Source organism: Lepisosteus oculatus, chromosome 5, assembly GCF_040954835.1.
Source record: "Lepisosteus oculatus isolate fLepOcu1 chromosome 5, fLepOcu1.hap2, whole genome shotgun sequence".
Classification (NCBI taxonomy): Eukaryota; Metazoa; Chordata; class Actinopteri; order Semionotiformes; family Lepisosteidae; genus Lepisosteus; species Lepisosteus oculatus.
In genome coordinates this window covers 27,355,340-27,376,224 of record NC_090700.1, presented here as the reverse complement: position 1 = coordinate 27,376,224, position 20,885 = coordinate 27,355,340, and positions in this window count along the sequence as shown.

Sequence of the window (20,885 nt, the reverse complement as noted above, 5' to 3'; positions counted from 1 at the left end):
ATGTTAACTATGTTTGTATTATTAAATAGCTTTGAATTGTTTGAAATATATGAGGGGTATGAGTGTAAAGCTTCTTTCTCTGTAAACACTATGCAATACTTTGCTTCATTTTGTATAATTTTCTCCTTATTGTGACATTTACTCAAAACAAAGGTGGATTTCTTCAAATTAGATCTATTTCCTCTTTGTACTGATTTATTCTCTGAAATATTGACAACCCCCTTAAACATGCATTGACCACTGGCAATTTAACACAAATATGTTAGCTCTCCAACACTACACAACGACTCCTAGAAAGTTTGGTTCTGGAAAGGTGCAATTGCCTGTGCAAAAAGCAAGTTATTGAAAACTAAAAAAATAATTTTAAACCTTGTAATATAGCAACAACTTAACTTGAACTGTGATATGAGTATACAGAACTGAGACATAGCAAAAGAGGAAGTTTAAAGTGAAAAAAACAACATCTCTGTGACTAAAGTTTCCTAATGCTTTGTTTCTCAGAATCATGGGTTTATAAACTGAGACATGCTACGCTCCTTATTTTTAGCTCATATAAATGGAATCAGAGACAGTAGAATATTGTCCAGCTTTGACGGACATCCATTCTTTATAGCTGTGTCTGATGGATTAAGTAAGGAAAGAAAAAATGAAAGCTGTTTCATTTCACTAGAACGCAAATCATGTCTTGTGCTGAGGAGGTGCTTTTTGTTAATTCAGTCCTGCACAGATCTTTGTTAAGATGACACACATTCCGCTCCACATGGATTAAAAGAGACTGAACAGAAACCAAGCCAAGTAAGTTGCTTCTACAGAATCTATTTTCCTTTTGGTATGTAATGCATTTGAGAATGCTAGGACATCACTGTAAACTATAACAGTGTAACTGTTACTGTAAGTGGTGTTAATTTGTACGTGTGGATTTGTTTGCTCTCAAATGTTTGAAGGGGAAGATTTGTCTTTGTTAAAAAAATCTCTTCATTATTCATGCAAGTCAGATCATTTGGTAATGGTTTAATTGATGAGTCCTTTATATTAGTATGTTTATTTAAGATTGGTCACTAAAGTACTAGGTGATGGATGAAAACATATCATTTGGTGCTATAGTAATTGATTCTCAAAATTAGCAAATTAAATCAAGGGTAAGGGTAGGACTAGAGACTAATAAATTACAATATATTCCTTATGGTTTCTGAATTTGTATTTACAGTAACAAGAAATATATCAGTAATGATTTTAAACAGTATGGATCTTCTTCTTATGTTATTTAAAATGGCTTTTTAAAAAGTGCATTGCAAAATGCTTCTGAATAAAATGACTGTGTTGTTGTCTGGTATTAAACAATAGCACTTCTGTTTTACCAATGGCCTTATAAGGAAAATACCGTACTTTCTATTTTGTTGCTATCTGGCATTTAAGGATGTCGGCTTTTATATTTTTGTGCATATTTACCCAGATGGTCAATTACATATTTGCTTATTTTAAACAATGCAGCACTTGTTCCTAAAACATAAATGTTTTCATCTACTGTAGCTGCTTTGCACCTGTGGCTCATAGTTTTAAAATCAGTTAAGTTGTTTTCATTCTTCTCTTGAAACCACAACTGTTCTTTGTTTTTGCTGTGCACGATCAGGTGTATTGCTTAAATTCAGCTAAGTCTATTTCTACAGGGGTAGCCTGATATTGTCCTGAAATTTGAATTTCAAATGCATGCATTTGTAAACTTCCCAGGACATCAGCTGTCTAAGATGTTGGCAATTAATGGCTTTAAAGAGATTTCACTGACAGTCTCGCCAATGTTTGCCACCATTAATGCCCAAAGTGGGCATAGACAGAAAGTTAATTAGCTTGGGCTATGGCTAGCTTGCTGCATTCTTCCACATGTCATGAATTTAACAACCTCAAGCATCTGGGTGATTTGTGGTAGAATACCATCTGGTTTTCCCCAGTGACATTTATTTAGTTTCTGGAATAAAAAACAATAATAATTTGAATCTTTCTTATTGACATCCCATCCTACCTTGTGCCCATTGCTTGCATTGTTAGCCTCCAGCACCTTCACGACTCTGTACTGGATAAAGCAGTTTAGAAAATGGATGGATGAATCTTCCTCTCACACTTGAGAGTTCCGGTCTTCCAAACTGAGACTAATGTTTCTAATATCTAAACAAGTGTCACAATAGTCACATTTTAGTCACAATAGTCACAATAGTCACATTTACTTTATACAACCAAACACCCTATGCATTATTGTTACCACTATGAACACCAACAGATACCTTACAAGACTATTGTGACGCATTTTCAGTGTTGGATTCCAGCATATTCATTGCTAAGACATTTCATTGCCAGCAACTACTGCTGCACGCCGTATTGTTGTGCATTTGATAAATAAACTTTGACTTGACTTGATATTATAGTAGATTGCCTGATTAAGAAAATAGCACCAGAATCAATAATAAATCTCATTTAGTTTAATTTATTTTCAACAATGATATTTTAGATACTGCAGTTATAACTTTATAATTATTTAGTTCTAGATTGTTTGCTACTGTACTGTATGTCCAGGTTTTCTAGCTTCAAAACCCAAAGACGTTTCCAGATATCACTGTATTGTATAGTGTAGATTAAACCGACCCAGGGACGCCAAATAAGTAATCATAGTGGCTCTCTGAAGGCACCAGTTCTGTAGGGTTTGGGCATTTACTGAGACAATTATTAATTGTAGCAGTAAATCACAAAGTTGATTCTTTTGGTGGCTTTAGAATCCAACCATGCGACATAACTCAAACAACGCGCACACACAGGTACTAATACACGAGGATACATTTATTAATACATGGAATATGCATATAAACCTAACAGATCTTATCGAGAGGGTTATCAGAATACAAAAGGTATATATTCAATCAGTTACAAAGAGTTACACATATCAAGAGGACATACGTTCAGTATATCATTCATTAAGACCGTTTCATAAATGAACTTGGTTATAACTTCTACATTAGATACTCAAAACAAGTACATAACTCTTAGGAATTAAATTAATATCAACTGGTTTGGATAACAATTGAATTCTCGAGCTGTAATGCATTGAAGTTGAATACTCATCCAATCTTTGGGGATTCAGATCTCCTGCGGGCACAAAGAAACAGTTGCAGGCTGTTGCTGTCCAATCCGCGCTCTCTGGCTCCGTGCCAGGCTGTGCTGTGCGGCTTGCGACGGTGCGCTGCAGATGCTCACTGACCGGCTAGTTAGTGTTGGCTTTAACTAGCAAAGTTTGTGCACAGGAAAAAAGATGACTGTGGGTCCCAGCAAGTCAGGAAGAGGACTGGTTCGTTCCTGATGAAGAGCTAGTTCTGAATAGTGATTCAGCTGTCCACAGTTCCGACCTGTTCACGAGGCCTGCTGCTGGTTACTCTCTGGCAACCACCACTCTAGACTCTTAGAACAAAGGAAAGTTCTGGCACTCGGACACACTGGCCGTTCCATGGTTGTCCGGGCTGAGTCTCAGGATGGTCAGGAGGCGCGCTGCGAGAATGTCCTGCCCTTGGGAGCTTTCTGCTCCTGGGCCGTCCTGCCCTGGAATTCTCCTTTGAATTCCCTTTAGAACAGTCCACAGAATCCTCTCCAGAATCTTACTGAATCTTGTTGAAACTGAATCTGAATCTCTCTTTCTGAATCTGAAACTGAATCTCTCAGGCTCTCTGTGTTGTCTGTTTTTACCTGGAGGAACTTCAGCTCATTGATTGGCTGAAAGTTCCATGGGCATCAGAGTCCCACGTGGGTTACTCGGCCCTACCAATCCCTGATTGGTTGATCAAGGTGAGATATGAGTCACTTACTCCTGACACTTAGTAATGCAGTCCAGATGTCCAACTGGCACTCCCTAGACAGATAGGCGCCAATGGATGACCATTGATCATGATAGCCAGGCTTAGCTAAGTGCATCCCCCTTTGGGAGCTGTCCTTATCAAAAGAAAACATCTTGCATGAATGGTTTCTCTGTGGCTGCACCACAGAGATGAACAGAGAAATGGGGCCTCATTTGGGAAGGCTCAGAACACTTAATTCGGCCTTATTATTAAGCCTCGCTGCTACAATAGATATCATTAAAGCAGTCTCACTTTTAAGAAGCCTAGGTTTGGCTGCCGTTGTTGTTGCTCAGGACAAAGTTTTAGAAGGGAATGTTATCTCAGTCAGTTGGTTGATTCATAGGATGACCACCATGAATTTTAGGAGGTACATCAGACGAAAGAAGTTTGATAAAAGAAAATTAGAAATTAGAGAACATAAATGTACTACTCATGAATGGAATGCAAAACTTGAAATTGTAAGAACACTTAGTTAGTAGTTTATTAGTTTGTCCTTTTTATGTAATATTGTACTATTTACTTTAACATTGCATTATTTTACCTTCATGGGTTTTTCAGAAATCATTTCCATAAATGGCCAATAGGGGCCAGTGTGATGCTATTCCTGCAGCAAATCCCAGTCACTGCAGTCTGGCAAGAGTGTTCAGTCTCTCCCAGACTCTGCAGATATTTTCTACCGCACTGTGCAGGGATCTCCTTGCACATCCTGCGAATAATGATCTCAGACTACACTGCAGCCTTGTCATCGCATTCTCACAAAGCCTGTGCACATCACACCCTTTCCAGTGTGCTGAATTTTAATTTTGTCATGCTCAGAAGATGGCTCTTGTGCTGCACTTTCTATCTGCAAGTTATTTTTTTCTTCACAAATAGACCCCTTCAAATTCAGTCTACCTTTCTGGGATAAAAACAATTTAAAGATGAAGACATCCATAAACTTCAGACGTGTTGGATTCCAGCATATTCATATTTTCTACTTCTAAAAATAATGGTGTAATATATTTTAAAAACAAGTGATGGATGTGGTTTAAATGTACTGAATTATTAAAAATATAATGACTTAATTTCTCAGATTCAACTATGAACAGCCTTTCTGTGCTAAAGGGTCTTTATAAGGTTACCTGTTGGTTTGTTTACAAAGCTTTTCTGTCAAGACACAATTCTGTCATTTAAATTTGAACTGCATAGTGAAAGATACTTTATTTTCCCTGAAGGAAGAATAATAATATATTATTCACTTATGTGTGTTATAGTGTTTTCACATTTCTTACTGGGGTTATACCAATTTATTGCAATGATTTACTGTAATTTTTACATGCCTTCACTGTATTTGACTATGCTTGACCTTTAGCAAACCATGACTTACAATTGTGAAAATTTCTTAGAAATATTCATTATTACTGCATTTATCATGGTATTCCCATGCATGCATTAAAGCACAGGAAAGGTATGTTAACATCATGGGAACCAATATAAACATCCATCCATTTCTAACTGGTTTATTCAATCTAGGGATTTTTCCCAGAATCCACTTAACCTACCGCTGTATCTTTTGGGTTTGGGATACTATACTGTAGTGAGAACATATAACTTCCACATAGGTAGGCCATTGAACCCTGGGTCCCAGAACTAAAAGCCAGTATTGCTGGCTACTGCACCACCATGCCACCCCAGTGTAAACATATGGTTAACTCATTATGACAAAGATTCATAATGGAAAACTCCCAGCTGACAAAACAAGGCATACTCCTAGTGAGTAATCTCACTCTGAGCACTCTGGTCCTTATTTAATAAAGACGCCAATGTGTGTGGTCTATGTCATGTAGATCTTTATGTTGACACTACATAAGGTGTAATGTGTTTTGGTTATGCCCCACAGTGCCTGGAAAATAGGTTTTGACATCTTACGGTTGCCTCAGCAAGGTATTGCTGTAAGATGAAATTAGAATTGAAGAAGTTTCTGGAAGCTTCCTTTCTGAAATCAGCACACAAGCAGAGACTATTGTCATGCACATGAATATATAACATCTTTATCAACTCAGACCTTTAAAACAGGCTTTTCAGCTATAGTTTTTTTTTTACTCAAACTAACATGCTTGGACATATTTTTCATTGCTTGTGAGTAATAACTGATCATGGTAGCACAAAAGTGAATAACTTCTGGTGGGTTAAGTGGCCGTGCAGTACATATTTTTTTATATTCACACATGCTAGTCAATAATGACATCAGTGATAAAATGACAACATTTCTACAACTAAAAATAGAATTATAGTTTTTAATGTTTAATTAGATGTTTATTTTGACATTTTACTCTGTATTTTAGTTTTATTTTTATTATGTGTTTTGTTCTTATTATATTTTATAGAGCTGTTGTGTTTTTTTGAAAATTGTCAATAAATATATACAGTACTTATCAATTTTAAAACAACAAACATGTTTTAAAGCTAGTCTTAAAGGAATATGAAAAAGAAATTGCCAGGTATCAAAGCTATTCACTGAACAGCAGACTTTACTTTTCGGCTTGTGCTTTAGTTAGTTTCTTGCTAATGCCCTCATTGTTTAAGCCAGAGCTCTAAAAATACCCTGTAGAGCTTTCTTGGGGTCATGGATCCCTGTATCTGTAGCAAACTCTTCCTCATTGCTCTCTTCCCCATTATTACAGTCATTTTAATTACTGCTCATTACATCCATTTCCTCTCTTCCTTTCTCCTTAAGTCACAAGTACAAATACAGCTGTATGTCTGTAATTAGCTCTTGTAACAATTATTAAAACCCTTTCATTCTCATCTCTGGTATAGTACACTATGGTGACACACACTTATTTAGTTCATTTATTTGTACTTATCATGGATCATTTCTTTAACTTTCACCTTTATTTAAGTAGACATTGTATTTCTGGCTATACCCATTCCTTTTATGTATTTAATAATAAATGCTAACAGATATAGCAAGTATCATAGAAAAACTGCTAAATGGTGTGGTGGAAGTTCCTTTGTTGACATACAGTACAAAGCACTGGATCTTAGCTTCATTTTATCTGACCAAATAAAGTGCTGCCTATGACTTACACTCAGAGGCAAAAGGACATTCCAGCATTTCCAGTATTCACCTGAAAAGTTCTCAAGCTCTCCTTGCTTAAGAAACTCCTTCCCAAATCCCAAATTGGCATTAGTGTACTATAACTCCAACCTTATCTCTTTGAGATGGAATTTTCATTGTCATGATGTGTCTTGAAGTCAGTTCTTTTCCAAAGATTCTATATACTGAATGTAAACACATTCATCCATTTTCCAAACGCCTTTATCTAGTGCAGGGTCTTGAGGGAACAGGAGCCCAAACTGACAACAGTATGCACCCTGAATAGGACACAAGTCCATCTCAAGTCACACACAGACACAAATGCGCACACACCCACACCATAAAGATTTTTTCCAGAAGCAAATTAATCGACAGTACCTGAATATCTCTGGACTATGGCAAGAAATCAGAGCACCCAAAGGAAACACATGCAAACAAGAGGAGAACATATGAGCTCCCCAGGAATTGAACCTCCGGTGCTGCAAGGTAGTAATGCTATCCACTGCAGCACCATGCCACCCTACTGTGTAAATATACTAAATAAATAGGTAATCAGTTGTAAATGTCTGTCCTGTTATAGCTTACATGACATAACCCATGACCTGGCACAAATATAACTCTAAACATCTTGAAGTAGACTCTTCCAAAAGTTATTTACTTTAGATTTTTCATCTTTTTGTCTTTCATCTTTTCAATTGTCATTCACTACGTCTGAAGACATCCAAATATCTGATGAAAAAATACCTACAGGAACAAGGCAGTAATGAAAACTAAAGAAGTAGTATATGTGACCTGGATACAGTTTTATTTTTAACAGCAAGGGAAGATAGATAAGATAAAATCAGAGTCTTAAACCTGTTGACTTGGTTGCATGATTGTGTGTGAACTTGGCTACAATAAGCACCTTTGAAAAAGACACTGAGGATGTCAGATTGAGAAGCGCTTGGACATATTTTTCCTGCTAATGGCTCAGGTGTCCTAAAGTGTGGCACATAATAGATCTGCACTGTACTATGTGAGCCAGCAAGTCCATTTCCTGGCAGACAGAGATGATGTGTGAATAGACTGCGGCAGTAGAAGCAACGCAGAAGCTGAATGGATAACACAGAGGCAGAGCGGTCATACTTCCTCAGACAATTCTTCTATGTGTCAAAGTGGGAGAATTTTGCATTTGTCATGGTAAAAATCAATGATTTTGTTGTTTTTGTTGCTTTTTAGAGAATGTGGTTTCTGGTGAAGCAAGCATCATGGTGGTTGTGCTGAGTGCCTGCACATTAGTTCAGAACAAACCAGAGCGTAGAGGCTGCATTCCATATTACCATCTAATTTGCTGGTCTCAGCATTATTTATGATGCACCATTCAATACAGCACTTTAAAAGAACCTGAGCATGTGTCTAGTTTTAATAACCTACAGGCTAGCATTTTTTATAATTTAGAAATATATGAAAAGTAAATTATGTGAAGGATCATTGATGATTTATTGACTTCTTCACTTCATCAGCTGTTTGTTTGTTTATGTATGTGGTTTGTTTCTTTTCCTTTATAAAGAGTATAAAATATATTATTCTTTTGCTGGAGGCTTGAGAAATAGCCTAGTTCATACCAGGCAAATTGGTTAAACTAAGAAGGGCCACTGACAGGAATCAGGATAGATAAAAAGAGTTTGTAAGACTGTGTGATCCATCTTTGTGTGTTTTCCTGTTCAAATTCCTTGTGAGAATTATCTTAAAGTAAATATGAGACAGGTGCATGTATAGGTCTTAACTGTAAAGAGGACAAGCCATAAAAAGATGTTGTTAAACAATCAAGCCAGGGACAACTGAAATAGAAATGTATTATTCTTGTATTTTAACTTTTGAGGCTGAAAACAAGGACAATTACTTTTAGAAAGGCATGCAATCTGTTCTGTTTGCCAATTATTTTTAACAATTATTTTTCTTAGTTTACAGTAGACTTTTTTAGAGTTGAAGCCATAAGCTTCTCCTGCTTTTATCTCTTATGAGACCTCCAACAGTAGCCTTTAGGTGCTGCAGATTTGGTCAAAAGGTTTAGGTGCTGTGCTCTGATGTTTCCTCACCACAATCAAACATATAGTACAGGCCATGTTTTCTGTGTACATGCTACTGAATCATGTATACTATTGTTTTATGCATTTATAAATAAAAGCTAGCTCTATACTGAAAAGTGGAAAAAAATTAAACACAGCTGTTTGTTCTAAATACTATATACTGTATGTTGCCTGGGTACATACAGTACAATCCCTTTCTGCACCCAATGAGATATCAGAAATCCAACTTTTTGTCTGGTCTTATTTGGTTCTTTTTTAAATAGACAATGTGATACTGTGCAGCATGTAGTTTTGAGTCCAGTGGCTTTCCCTGCACCCTAACAGTGCCTCCGTCTGAGCAAAAATGTACACCTTCCTAAAGCAATTCCCTTTTGGGGCAAAGGGAAAAATTGTAAGCCTTTGTTTGCAGTAAGAAAAAAAAAAGAAACCAAAACTGCTGACAACATGTTCAACTTTAAATGTAAAAAAGCTGCCTTACTTTATGACAGAGTGAGTGCAGTCTAATAACACATAATGATAACCTCTCAAAAATCCACTGATGGAGAGAGAAAGTAAACCATTTAGGAAAATCATGAGGTAATTTCGGGACCATCTGGAATTGACATTTCTCTAAGGGATGTCACGCTGCAGTCCTGTGATGTCTCCTCACAAGAAGGGGTGGGCTAATGGGGGTAAAAAAAACAGGAACATGCACAAAGAGAAAAAAGGACAAGGGTTGTCCAAGAGCTTGTCAGATTCAGCTGGGTATCATGTGGAGATCATGTGTGATGCCAACAAAAGAAAGGGAGCCACGGTACATTATCATGTAGAACTAATTCTCTAATAAGCTGTCTGGCTCCATGCTGATTTCAGCTCATTTAGGACTGTGAGTATAGAGAGGGCTGCTTGGTGTGAGAAAGCAATATTTGGTCATTTTTCTATTTTATTTAATGGCTAAATAATGATTTTGGAGGATGAACAGTATAGCACACAAAACCAACTGGCAGTAAACTGAAATAAAAAGGATATCACCTCAGTGGTCTACCTAGACTTGAAGACCATTTTGAAGATGTTAGCATAAATTGTAATAAATTTAATGCTTAACCATAAAATAAAACAACAATGTTTTAATACTATTTGCGGTTCTTAGGTCTATACTAAAGCTACATTTTTTTTCTGTAGTTCCTTTGCAGAATTAAAATATATAGTTTAGAACTATCCATTCAACCATTTTGTAACTGCTTCTTGGATTCTGGGGGAGCCAGAGCTAACAATATGTAAGAAAGGGTACTCCCTGACACCCTGACACAAACATACACACACTCAACAAGGCTAATTTTCCCAGAAACCACCACATCCCAGTGGAAAAACACACAAAAACAGGGAGAACATACAAACTCCATGCAGACATCAGGTCCAGTATTGAATCCCTAGCAGTGCAAGGCAGCAATACTAACTACTATGCCATTGTGGATGCTGCACATTAGTGGTGGTGGAGGGGAGTCCCCATTACCTGTAAAGTGCTTTGAGTGGAGTGTCCAGAAAAGCGCTATATAAGAGTAAGCAATTATTATTATAATTATTATGGTGCCAAATTTCAGACCTAGATAAACAAAACTCTATTTTAACTGTGCAAATGTCTGAAACTGTTCTGTAGCCAGTGGAATTGGAATATACAGCACATTTTAAACACATTTTAAACAGGAAAACACAAAACACTACGCCTGTGTGAGCTGCGAACTTCGAATATGTGTACAATTCTTGCTTCTCAGCTTGTTATACTTGTAGCTCATCAGAAGGTGTCACTCTAAAACAGATGTGAAATCATTAAACTCACCAAATGTCTTTGTTTATCAATGCTGTAACACATTACCGAAATACAAAACAATGAGTCCGAATTTCAAAACACTCCTCACCAGTTATTGAGAAAGCACCACTTAAGGGTAGCAGCACATGTACAGTACACTTATTCCAAAAGTATTCACACCCTTGCACAGTTTTCACATTTTGTTTCTTTAAAGCTTGCAGTCATGACACATTGATATAGCGATTAATATCTCTTACATGCACAACCTACTGGACACATTCAACACACAAAAAAAAAAGAGGTAATAGATATTTAATGTAAGAGAGAAATGGAAAATTATAATTGCATAAATGCTCTATCCCTTTGATGTTTGTCTCGGCAGGGACTGGAAAGCTTGTTACAGTAAGACTGAATAAAAAATTGACAGAGCAATGTGTAGGCAAATACTAGAGGAAAACCTGTTTCAGTTTGCTAAAGACTATAATCTGTGGTGAAAATGAACAATTCAGTAGTGGTTTAACAATAAGAAAGGTAATATCGTTTAGTGGCTCAGTCAAAGACCTGGCTTGAATCCTATTGAGATTCTGTGGAAAGACTTGAACACGGCTGTACAGTACATAAGCAATGTACTGTAAGAGCCTGAGGAAACCTGTAAAGAAGATTGGGCACAAATTGCAGCCAAAGGTACTTCCATCCAATATTGTGATCACAGGTCTGCATAATTGTACATTGAACATATTTCAGTTTTTTTCTCTTTAGTTTTTTTTCTGAAATTGTCTTATCTTACCCTTAGGTATCTTCAGATGGAGCTTTCAGGTTTTATTTAAAATATTAAGTTTAGAAAGTGTATGCATCATTGTACAATTTTACAAAATGGGATTCCATAGGGATGGTCTGAATACATTTGAAAAGCACTGTCTCTTGTCAGTCTCAATTTTGAATGTTGAGATTAATGACACAAAAGATAATTGTTTTTTTAATATTACTAAGGTTCAGGATGAAGATTGTAAAAAATGATAAATCAAGTTTAACATAAATTGTGTTATGTCTTTCAATTATTTAAAACGTTTAGTTGCAGAAAAAAAACTTGAATAACTGTGTTTAACAATTAAATGTATTACAGTGATTGGTAGTGGGAAAGAACACTAGTGTAGCATGTGGTAGTTTTTGTGTTTATAATTAAAAACAGAGGTGAATTTTCTCCATTGTTTTTTTTAAAGGAATCCCTTACCTAAGAATTGTTTTAAGATTCTAGATAAGATTGCTACAAATGTGAAATATTTATGTGCATTTTATAAGACATGTCTGGAAAATGTATTTAAACAACCCAGAAGGTTTGCATTTTTTTGATGACGTCTGATTATATGTTGTGTTGACAAAAATAGGAAACAGTGGCAGAAAGTCAACATGGTGGCTAAAATTACTGATTCACTTACTTTTAAAATATATGACCATTCTGGTTAGAGATTTCTTGGTGGTAGCCAAAAGAGAGATGATTCCACGTCTTGTATGATGCTAGTTTGCTTTTCTTCCAAAGAAGTCTGCATTTCATTATTTTAGAAAAAAAGGCATGTTTAAAGGAAAAGTAGGATGGATAGAATACAATAAATCTTTTCCCCTGACATTTCTTAGAATTTACCATCTTAATGTAATATTAACCATAACATTGCTGCTAATGAGGAGTCACAAATACCAGGTAAATATTTGTAAAAGACACCTTTTTGGTATACTTGTGTAAAAACACAGGTTTCTTCATACCCTGCTAAAACAAATGTAATCTTACCATACTTGTCTGATCACTTTATTCTTTTATCATATGGAAGTTAATGAAAACTATATATACTGTACATGGAAACATGGAAAACATGTTTACTATATAAACATGGAAAAATGAACAAATCAGCCTTAATGTCTATTTCCTTTTGCATGTTAAAATTAATAACAGATTGTAGGAGAATGAAGTAGTAATACTTATTCATTCAAGAATGCACTGAATTCCTGACGTTTCCTTTATTCTCCTCTTATCACAGAATGTTTTTTTACCCATTCAAAAGTGACATTTCTGTTAGAAGTTGTTATTGTACTAGTAAGTTTGGTATGACAAAAGCAGCTCTTTCTCAACATGCCATCCTAACCATTTTTGTCCACATAGGTCAATAAATACATACTGTAGGTGTTCGTGTGATTGTCTACTACTGCATTAAAACTTTGTTTTATATACTGAAGATGGTCACCAAAGTGTTTTGAAAAATGTATAATGGATCTTACAAGACTTGTTTCTCCTGTGTTGAATATTCACCCTTCTGATTACATATTCTTTACAGCTTATTATATAAAATATAAGTATACAATTTCTAACAAACATACAGTGTTCTTGGTGTCCTAATAATAAACTAATTAAAATCCTGAGCTGCAGTCTAGAAGTTGGAAAGACATTTTTTGTTTGTGGTCATAGTGTTTCATACATGTTCAGCAGCTTTGAAGGGACACCAAACTAATTGGTTATGTGGTATCTTAGGCTAGCTAATTTGGTGTTTGGGAAAAAAACCAGAAATGAAAACTAGTAATTTTTTCTCATGTGAAAGCTAATTAAACACTGTGGCCAAGAACATTGAGAAAAATGGATTTTATATGTCCAAGCCTTAAATTATAATGTCCTTATCATTTTTCCTGTTGGAAAGGCATCCTGCAGTTCTATTAATAGTGGCTTCCACCATTATTCACCACAATGAAACTGTTAATATATGATATTAATTAATCCAATGCTATAAGAACAGACTATTAGACTCCATTACAGTATTATACTAGGGTGACCATATTTTGGTTCTAAAAAAGAGGACTGGGGGGGATAATCGACACTGGACACATGCCTCCATAGTAATGAATCTTTATTATGTTTTCTAATTTAAAAAATCAATTTAAACTCTCTAGTTTTTACTTAACTTCTTAGTAAACTTTTAAAGAGTTGTAGGTTTTGCTATTTCTCTTCTATAATGGCAAACAAGGAAAAAAAAATATAGCCCTATTTTAAAGGTTTTTTTTTCATTTTAACACAACAAAAGTCTTAACATCTGAGGAAAAAATGAAGACATCATAACTTAGGAGAAGTCCTCATTGGTTGCAAAAATGATCAATTTTAATGGAACATTTTGAAACATAATGAAACAAGTTAAACATGTGTATTTCTCATGGCCATAAAAACAGCCACACACACACAAAACCCTTTTCAAGCGACACGGTGTACATTGCGTGTAACTTCAAAACATCTACCTGTAATGCATGTAACGAATGAAAATATGTAGGCCTATGTTTGTTTACACAGTCTGAGTAGCGAACAAAACAAAATCCTGGACAATTTTTGGAATTGTATAAATCGACCGATATTTTAGGTCTAGGAAAAATAGGATGTCTGGTCACCCTAATTATACTGTAGTATGTCAGACATGTAATTCCTGTTTTAGAAGTGTAATATTTATATCAGAAATTTGGAATTGCCAATTGCTTCCTAATCCAACTGTCTACTGCACAGCTGTGATTACATTGGAAAAAAAGCTACCATTTTCATTAATGTGTTTCATATAATTACTATATTTTTGTTATGTAAACTGTTACGTCCCAGTGTGTGTTCTGTGTGTGTTTTTTCTGTTATGTCCACACTGCTGACCCTTGATTGTTCTCCCTCCCCCATATTATGTCCAATGGTTCTTAAGAACACCTGGTCTTTGTCAGCTTCTGCTGTCAATTGGTGAGGTTCAAGTTTCACACTCTCTTGCAGGGCAAAGTTTAATCTCAGTTTGGTGAAAGTCATTTGCATTAAGCGCCTTGGGGCAACCTTGTGAAAGGTGCTATATAAAAATAAATTGAATTGGACTGAATTGAAAGTAGAATACAGCACATGGTATGAAACAATCTGTGAGAAAATACAGAGGAGTATGTAATTTCTATAAGAATGTTGGGGGAACTGATAATGGTTTGCAAATCGTAAAGACAAAATTGACAACAATTACTGTATGTTAACCGGAGAGTTTTATCTAGTCTGAACCAAGATCCTTCATAATGAGCTATTTCATTAACTTCTATTTATCCCTCTTCAGTTTGTTCTCTGGCAGTATTTTTCACCAATATGTTGTTGTTTTAAATACCACAAGTTTGTGTTTTGGCCAAGGCCAGAGCAATCAAATGCCATATTGTGGTAAACTCTAAACACTTTATAGTAAATTGCAGACTAAACAGCATTATGCGTTTGATTTATCTTGTTTGCTATGGGAATATAATAAGATGTTACCATAAAAATAGTGAACAGAAAATTATACTGTGGTGGACACCCTGTGACATATGGTAGAGAGACAATCTGGGCAGAAGTGGCTAAATCTGGAAGGGAGAAAAGGGCAACTGATCAGTGATCTGGGCATTTGCCTGTTAGTCTCTGGGTGCCCCCTTTCAGAGGCCTTTAAGGCAAGCATTACAGCATTCATGCCAGATTGTCTCTGGACATTAGACTGTTTAACTTGCATTTGAGTCCTCAGTTCAGTTTGTTGCTTAGCCCTCTCTGAAAATAGATAAAGACATTAAAGTTCAGGTCTCTGATTAATGGTGTGTTGGTTAATGGTAAGTTTTTCAAATACCTCACACTATAATCCCATCATTTTTCCACACAGTGTTGGAACTGGAGGGAATTAATTCATACAGTATATCAACCTTAGCTCAATGGATCCCTCACATCTAGAATAACATTGTGATCCTCACACTTCAACACTCAGTTACTTTCATGGATGGAATCCATGAATCAATTAGCTGCTAGTAACTAAATTCACAAAGTGGGCCAAATGGTCTTCTTGTGCATGTAACATTTCTTATGTTCATAAACAGATTTTGTGATGTATAAGATTATGGAAAAGACATATAGCATAATTCTGAGTAAATATAATGAGAGATGAAAAATAAATGAATGGTACCTAATTTAGACAATGTATTGTACAGTATGACTTTTGATGGTGGCTCAAAAATACACGAGAATATAATCTCAGCCCATGTCAGAATGATACCAGAGTTCATAATCTTGTTTTGGAACATAACACAAGAAAATGCAGTTCTTCAATTGTTTATTTAGTGCTTAAATTAAGCTGTAGAAGTAAAAACAACAGTTGGGCAGTTTAGTTGTTGTACAGTATTTAACATTTCAAAGACTATCTCTATAACACATTTCTTCCTTAACCCAGTCTTGGAGTGTCCAAGTCCAGCAGAGCTTATACAGTAGGTTAGGGTTAATGTAAGGGTTAGGGTTTGGTTTACTACTAAAATCATAAATTCAAAATAATTTAACTGTGATTAGCTAAACCGGTTACTTGTTGTATGAAATAATTCAAAATAAACTCCATTCAGACATAAACAATCAGAATGCTTTTCAGTCTTTCATGTTACTTTCTTAATACTTGTTTAATTGATTAAAAACTTCCAAGTTTTTCTTATTTAAAAATCTGGTGATCTGGAGACTTCTAATATTTGATGGACTTGGACAAGAACTTGTACTTGAGGAAGACATCTTCTGTGGCTCAGCAACCAGAAACAAAGGATTAATTTTTCTAGATTGGCATTGTAGCATTATATAGCTGTTTTAGACTGTACAAATACAGTACAGTATCTTACAATGATAAATGATGATAAAACAGCACTGTGTAATTTACTCTTATGCAATTTTTAGAAAAGCATGGCAATGATTGTCTCAATGGCCTCTTTTTTTGGACTCTAGATCAAACCAAATGACAATACAATATTCTTTACAGCCTCTAGGCCACCAATTAAGGAACGCTACTGTTTTTAACAATAGTTAACAACACACTCTTAGTTTGGGTTCAAGGCACCATTTAACTTGAATCACTATTTCATTTCTCTACCTGATGGGTTGTGTAGTGGGGCTGCTGCCCAGGTGTGGCGGAACTTAAATGAGGGAAGAAGTGGTATCATCCTATTTGTGATACATTTTGGGGTCTTTTGGGATGAAAAGCACTATATAAATGCAGCTGCTATTATTGTTATTTTTATTTTTACGAACACAAATCTTTATAAACTAAATTGCTCAAGTGGAAAAATAAATAATTTGTGTCAAAAAAAATATTTCTTAAGAGGATGTACCATAGCATACACTAAAAGGTACTGAAAGATAAAGAAACAAAGAAAGTAGTTCATTTGGGGATCAGTTTTATAGCTTGTACTGATAGTTAATTAGGTGAAAATAAAAACAGGCTTAAGATAATAAATTGCCCTTTTACCCTTAATGCAGTTAAACATTTCCTATACAGCCAACCAAACCACAAACCTTGCCTGCTGTCACCATGGAAACAAGGCATATGCCACTTTTATTTGGGGGACATTAACATATTGTAGTGGGGTTTAACAGACATTTATCCTTCTATTCCAGTGGTAAAATGCCAATATCCAAGTTTAATCAAATTTAATATCAATATCATACAGCATATTATTGTTGTTACCTGTTTTTGTTAGTCTCTCAAAAAATTTAAAGACAGTAATACACAATTCTCTGTATGACACATAACAGAGATCATGTTAAGGTAGTCTGCTATTCTTAGATTTTTTAATAACAAAGTTAGTGATACAGATATAGTTTTTTTGGAGTTCAACTCCATATATGATTAAGATTATTCAGAAGCTCCACAGAAAGTTGCAAAATAAAATAGTATATCCATTCAAAACACGTAGGCATTAAATCTTTGTTGGAATTAACTGAAATTTAAAATTCACAAGTGCTCTGAATGAATATAGCATTGTATCTTGCAGTGCTAGAGGATAAATAGTGTATAGTATACTGTACATACTGAAAACACTGCATGTTTGTTTTTATCATTATTATTTTATTAAAGACATATACAGTATATTATAGAAATTAAAACGTTACGTTTTGATGCACGAAACAAAAAATGTTTTGTAGAAACATAGTAGTAGTTTAATCACCATGTTACAATGATTAAAGCACAAGAAGCTCTGCCAGTAAAGTTGAAATGATAACCTTGGATTAAACTGAAAGAGAATAATCTGCAAAAGAAGACTGCCACATGGCAAAATGTTTATCTCTCTGACCAGGACACATTTGTCTGTATTTTGGTCAAATACATATTCCTCCATTTTAATACTACATCTTTGCAGACATATACTGTGTTTACTCACAAAAAAACATACTGATTCAGTCAGCAGAGATTCAGTTACTTGAAATAAAGAATTGCTTTCAGATGTTATAAAGACAAACTGTCTCTGTCCATGAAATGTCCAGTCAGAAAGGTTAAAAGGTTAAGGCTTTCTATTCTTTTTTAGATTTTATATTCTTCATAGGAACAAAACCAATCATTATAGATCTCCTCTAATCTCATGTTTCTTTTTCTGTGGTTATATTATCTTTTTCTTATGTTGCACTTACCATGAGGTTAAAATGATTCAAAAACTATTTTAATCAAAAATATTTTTTTTATTATTTTATATGACTGACAGACCTCCTCCAGAAAAACAGATGATTTTGTCATGTGTACTGCAAAATAGTTTTTTTACAGACACAAATCCTGGTTTTCATAGTTTTTTAAAGTGTTTTGTGGGTTTTGTACAGTTTTGTGAAAGGAACATTTAATTATTTTAATTCTACAGACATGATATTTATGGGATGAATGTGGGCTTTTGAAACTGCTGAACTGAGTTTCTTCAGCAGGGCCAACTACATTTTGACTCAAAGCACTGAAGAAATAGGAGACCCAGTGAATTAATGCTGATATAGCCCAGGGTGAGAGTATAGTCAATTGTAAAACAGGTACATTTTATTGAGTAGATGTTTGTTTGAGAGACTGCAAAGGGAAAAATAAAGAGCTGGAAAATTGTCTCTAAGAGATAAGATCTAAGATCACTTTATTAGCCCTATAGAATTTCTTGCACTAGGAATGTGTCTTTTCTCTATTACCTACTGTATGTCCCATTCCTTCATATATAAAAAGTGCTAATTGAAAAGTAAATTAAGTAAATCATTAAAACACAGGGGGTGGCACAGTACTGCAGTGGTTTGCATTAGTGCTTCACAGCACTGGGGTGCTATCTGCGTGGAGTTTGTGTAGGTTTCCTATGGGTGATTCAGTTTCCTCCAAAGATACTGATGTAGGTTAATTGGCTTCTGGGAAAATTGTCCCTGGTGTGTGTGTCTGTGTGTGCTCTGCGATGGACTGGTGTATACTGCATTGTGCCTGTTGTTTCCTGTGACCTTACATTTCATAAAGCTGTTTGAATATGGATGGATATATTCATTTTTACTGTTATAATTGTCTGATTAATAAAATAAATGTTTATGAAGCTACTTTTAAAGGTGTCCTCTTGAACAAATGTATAGTATTGATAATATGTTGTTCAATCAAGAATTGGGAGCAATATATTAGTATCAATATTGTTGAAGTAATTAAGAACAAATTATTATTTTTAAATTCTTAAAATCTTACAATCCTTTAATGTCTCATTCTATCTTATTGTATGTATTGCATTTACAATGCAGCCATATAACCACCTATAGCTCCAATTTCAGCATCTATTGCTATGTTTTACTACAGGTTTTACTAAATTATTTAATAAATCCTACATCTACATCATATTCTCACAGATAAAAAAAAGACATGCTGGTAGATTAATTGGCTTCTGTGTTGGTGGGTTTTAACTTACCTTGCACCCATTTCTTGCCGGACTGGGCTCCGGTTCCCCTGTGATAAAGTGGTGAGAAGATGGATGGATGGATTAAAATACATTCACATAAATTCACGTAAGTACATGTGAATGTAGCAACCAATATATATATATATGTAAAAGACCCGCAAAAGTAAATGTGCAACACTCCTCATTTGAACCATGACACATTACAGAAATAATACATTTACATTTCACAAGAATATCCTGCTACAATGTAAGACCGAAAGTGTGTGGGAGCACATTATTCCAATCCCCTCATGCAGAAATCTCTATATTTCCCACCTTTCCAAACTCCCTGTTTATGCAAACCTGGCTTGATTATTGTTTTTTACCATGCTGTCTTTGCTGTAAAATGTTAAAGACACAGGCATTCCTTTCTGCAGAGAGCTGTGACTATAATTGTATTAGAATGTGTGGCGGATCGAAAAGGCTGTCTAGATTGTCCTAATGAATGGACTAACAATTAGATTAAGAGCTGCTGGTTCTGGGAAAGTAATTTCAACTCAGTTCTTCTCAGCACTTCTGCCAAAATTGCTTATCTGAATCAACCACCCCCATAAACCCATAGCTGATTTCAGCTGTTTCTGGGGGAGACCTCCAGATACACATTATTTCCACAGCAAATATTCAAGCTTCTTTCTTAAAATCTTAGGTTAACATGACACAAATATTTCACATAAGATAGTGACTTTTGTTATTGAGGTGCTAAAACTGCACCCCAATTACATTGCAACTGTTTTTTTCAACCACTGCTACATGATGAAAGATAAAATCTAAAGAAAGAGATTAATACATGTTATCATGTAAATATTAAAATATATTTCTAAGGATTTGATGTATTATTTTGTTCAAGTTCAAGTTCACATTTATTGTAGTTATTATACTCATACACAGGTATATAATATAACAAAATGCTATTTAGCTAGCTCTCAGATGGTAATTAGTACAAGAAAAACAACAATAAAATTGTATAAGAAAAGAAAACAGGCAATGTGCAAAACGACAACAGGTAACAGGTAATGTACAAAACAACATCAGTTGTGCAAAATCGAACTGTACATCAACAGAATTAAATAAACAATAGAAAATTATGAGGAGTGAACTTCTTGACATGTGAGGAGATTTCAATGTGTGTTTGAGTTTTGATAAAGAGAGAAGGCACTTGAGGGTTCAGATCGTAGGTGAGAGAGGCTGGAAGTTTAATAGTTTGATAGTACAGGGGTAAAAACTGTCTCTGAGTCTGGTAGTCCGGGCCCGAATGCACCGGTACCGTTTTCCAGATGGTAGAGGGTCAAACAGTCTATAGCTAGGGCGTGTGGGGTCTTTGATGATGCTTATTTCCTCAAGCACCGTCA